The sequence below is a fragment of the Carassius gibelio genome, chromosome B6 (genome assembly GCF_023724105.1).
Source record: "Carassius gibelio isolate Cgi1373 ecotype wild population from Czech Republic chromosome B6, carGib1.2-hapl.c, whole genome shotgun sequence".
NCBI lineage: Eukaryota > Metazoa > Chordata > Actinopteri > Cypriniformes > Cyprinidae > Carassius > Carassius gibelio.
Window position 1 is genome coordinate 6,203,549 of NC_068401.1, and position 5,013 is coordinate 6,208,561.

Sequence of the window (5,013 nt, forward strand, 5' to 3'; positions counted from 1 at the left end):
GACATATTTATAACTGCAAGATGCAGCAATTCCAACTGATTAACTTTGCTATCGCTCTAAAAATGTATCCTCGCGAGCTGAAATTCACAGATAAGCTGTTGACATTTCAGTATGCACATATGCTATTTTCTCCCCAAAGACTGTGAATTATCCTAAAAAATAAAAATAAAACTTCATTAGCATGTCGGTGTGCTATAACACTAAGTTAATATGCTGGTTCTTACCAAAGGGGCTTAGAACAAAAAATGTATGTATTCTCAGTCAAGTCACAGTCTCATTAATGTTGTTCATAGAAAGGTTTTCTTGGACCCCACAAAAAGATCAGTCATCTCTGAGATGGTGGTAGTTCTGCAAACTCCTCTACTGTGCTTGTAATTTGTAATTTTGGAGGTGAGGTGATGTTAAAATCCTCTTAAAATTATAAATATTATATATACCTGTGTTGAAAGCATTTTGTAAATACCCGTCAGCATATACAGCTCTAAACAGACCAAGGCAAATGTTTTTCAAGTCAGTACACTTGCTAAATGGAGACAGAATATGCATACTGGATCAGACAAAAACTGCTCTTGAGCATACATGGGTGGATTAGATTTATAAACCAACAGCAAAAAATTCATTTTTTGCATCAAAGTTGCCAGAATGCTGTTCTGGATCATTGCAGCCCAATTTGACCCCTGCTGGTCCTTGTTGAATTGCCAACCTCAACCTGGAACTAGAGCAACATCAAAAAGATTGTGTGGTAAAATATAAACTAAGCATATCAGGATAAACCTTAGGTTACAAAAAAAGAAGAAAAAAAATACCCTAAAAATTTAGAAATAAATAAGTATTAATTCATAAATTAAAAAAAAAAATAATAGCATGTTTGAAGTGTGTGTATATATATATATATATGTCTTTTTTATTAGGAATTTTATTAATCTCCCATTAGTTTACATAAATGGGCAGCAAATATATAAATGTTCCCTCAAAGACAACATCATGGCGTGTCAACAGATTCAGATTATTCTGACGCAATGTCTATGTGGGAAACTTTTCCCACCTTCCAGTACCCTCTTCACAGCCAGTCATTTAATTAGGTCTTCCCTAAAAATAACATTCTGTCTGGAGTTGTGTTCTGTACATGCTGTGTTGGAATGGCTGTCCTGAAGGTGCTGTAAATTTGGAGTCAGTGGGTGACCTTTTGCCACTTGAAGGGTTCAAGAGTGATGTCACCCTAAGCGTTGCTTACAACTCATCAAGAGTCGCCACTCTAGACGAGGACTAACCAGAAAACCAATTGCTTCCTGTGGGGCATGAGCCATGCTACCATTAGCTGTGAAATAAAGGTTTATATAGTTGTTTGCTGTGAAGCATAGATTGGCCCAAAAATAAAACAAAACAGAAAGCAAGTATAACTGAGTCCTAACTGAAGTTTCAAATATATTTAAACAAAGTTAGCTCGAAATGATTACAGCTAGTGAGAAAAAAAAAATACTGTTTAGCTGTTTGTTTAGCTCTTTAGCAGTCTGGATGATGGTACAAATGAACAGGGTTATTTTATCTATTTTTATAGAATGGGGGTTGGGATGTTGATGTTCAAAAATAAACAAATATGGGAAATTACTGAAGTGACAGTGTTGACAGGTTGTCACATTGGGAAAAGTGCAAATGATGAATGAGAGAATGTGATGGAGGAGGAATATAAACTTCACTTGTTGGACTCGCAATTGAGAGAAACTGTTATTTTTCTCATATATAAGGCAAATCAATAGCTTTTCTGTTTTAGTATACAATCTGATTATTGCCTCTTGCAAAAACATACATTTATCTTTCTGTAATATTGAATTCACTTTGAAAGGATTACAAGATATTTATGTTTTTGTAAATAAGATTATCAGGGTCTAGACATGCAGACAAATGAATCCTTCAGATATGAACACTGCATAAGATTTAAATATACACTTCAACCACCACCGCATTTGTTAGATTGCTCAAAAATAGTAAGTCTTGACTCATAGCTTGCTTGATTCCATCTTCAGAAACAGATTTTAACCATCATATTCCTAGTTCACACATATTTGTCTGCACTGAAATAACTTTGTTGGCTGCAGGATTGTAATAACTCCATCTTTGCCATTTCATGCAGATTTGGCTAATCACTCCATTTGCATTTCCACCATTGGCTAACACCTTGAAATCAGACTTTTTCCACTTCCTCATTTGCATTTGCACCACAAATTAACACGCTGGAAAAAATAATTGACTTGTTCACTTCCTACAGATGTTGTAATTAATTAACAAGTTAGGCAGCTTAAGACAGAGAATAATGCTGGCATAAGACAATTACAAGTTGCATAATATGTTGAGGTCATTATCAATTAATTAATGCAGGAAAGCTCATCAGTTGTATTTCCTTAAAAAAAATGCATCATTTAATGCATAACAGAAATACTTCTCAGGATATGTATTCTCAATGCTAATGAGCATGAATCATTTAATGCAAAAGTCTGTATATTCAGTTTGATCTTCCAAATGAAAAATAATATAGCGTTCATTTTACTACTTCAAGACCTTTTGAACTTTAGAAATGACGACAGCACAGAAAGCAATTCCGAATGACATTCCAGTCATGCAACTGGCATTCAGTGTGTCTGGCAATGCCGTAATTCTCTGAGCATTGTTCATTTACTTCCAGGGCCACCAGCTGTGTTCACTTGTTAGAGATTGTCATATATAAATGGAAATTTGTAAAACAAGTGCAAAGCTTCACAGAAGGTGCAAATATCCTCTGAAGAGCTTTAAGATGAGTTCATTTTCGGGCCATCTGTATGATTTTCACCTGCTGTACTGTGAATTGTTTTTTAATGTCACTTAAATGTGATATAAATTAATTAAAAAGTGATTCTATCCCATGCACAATTTAGCAGGTGAAGAATATAAATTAAAAGAAATTAGTTTAATATTTTTACATCATATAACTGAAAGCAGCTACTGTTCAGCTATTTTATACAATATGTTTGTTGCTCATAACACGACTGGCTCCAGGTAATAACAATCAATCAGTCATCGACAGAGAACAGGCTTCCTGGCTTTAGGCCTTCCTTTCATAACTTTGCTCCATGCACATTGCAGCCTAAGCAGAAAGGTCATGGTACAGTTTAATGAGAGAGTAATAAAAACTTGTGACCCAGTGACCTTTGTGGTCTAAGAGGATTAGCCATCTTTTCTCACATCTTACCATGAGTGCTCCAGGTCAGCCTTCATGTGATCAGGAGAAATGATATTCTGCTGAGTCATTTCAGATGCAATTCGATGGTTTATGTGTTGGGTTCAGTTCCAGGTACACAGGAACTGAATGCACAGAATGTCAAGGAGATTGCAGTGAAACACAAGTATCTACAAACTTACATGGATAAGCTAATGCACACTACACTTTTTACATCTAAAATCTGGCCATAAACACATGCGGATAATTATGAAAGAGATTATGTTTATGTTCTAACACGAATGCCTATTTTATCTGGCTGAAGTGAGAGGAGTGTTGCTTTCCTAACACCTAAATGCAATCCTAGCTGTACTCCGTGATTGTAATCTAAATGATAAACGCATAAACATAATTGCCCAGGGGATTGTTTACTGGATGAATTTAATTATGTAAAATAATACTGTCATGTATTTTATGATTGGATATTTTCTCAAGGCTTTTTCATGACGTCATGGACACATGGATACAAGGCCAAAAGTAAAAAACACATTGAAAATCGACAATATTTTGTCCATTTAATAATAAAAAAAGGAAAATAAATAAATAATAAAAAATGCATAGGTGCTCATTCTGTTCTATAGACTCACTGTAAAAAGTTCCTTATTATATGGGGAAAACCTGTAATAGATTAAACTCCATACATTTCATGCATTTTTACCACTGTACCTTTTTTAGAAGTAAAAATGCATCTCACAGTGAGAACTGTAAACTGATATTCCCAGAATTCCCTGGATGACACTTCACATTTGATGGTATTTTTTTTTTTTTTTGCATAATTATATTTTATAACAGTTTTTGCTATCACTTATTTATTAGGGTTTTAGATAACAGACTGTTTACTTAATGTTTATCGCATTGTTGCGGTTTCATATTTGTTACTATTATGTTATTTAGCATTTGTGTATTTGCGTCACACGACACGTAAACATTTTATATATTAGTTTAAAATCGTGTGATGAACTTTGATTTGTTAATGTGTCGCAAAACACTATTTAATAGTAGCGTTTTGTAAATTTGAGTTTTGAACTGTAGAATTTACAGGTTTTTCTGTGAATATGTATTATATTTTTATTATAATATTCTTGTAATTATTCTGAAAACCACAGCTACTGTTTTTTTTTTATTTTTCATTTATTTATTCACAGTGCTATCAATACATTAAAAACACGGGAAAAGGTAAATTGTTCAGCAGCAGTAAATGTGTCTTCGCTTTCTTATAATGGGTTTTACTGCTCGATATACTGCAAGATCACTGATGATGTTAGATAGCAGACAGAAATATGACTTTGCAAAATGTGATGTAAAATCTTTGATTGATCTGACAAACCACCTTGTAATGGTAAATTCCTTTCAGAGCACTGCTTGTTCTCTCTGCAGCTAAAGCTACATAAAATGCTTCATTTTATCAGTGACATAAAATTAAGTCAGTTGTATTGCAAATGGTTTCTTTAATTGCTTTGTTTTAAGGGAATTTAAAACATAAATGTCAAACATTTACAGTACTGCAGAGACAGTAAAGTTCTCTTTGTTGTTCATAAATTCAGAACTATTAAGTTATGCTGATTGTGGTAAATAAAGCAAATTCCTTAATTAATTCTGGTTTTTGACTATCAGTATGAAGTATGACTAAGTGTACCTCTAAGAATACATCATGTCAAAGAGTCATTTGATAATAATTAGGTGTCAACAGTATTGAGGTGTTCTCATAGACCCTCCCTTCAAACACACACACACACACACACACACACACACACACACACACA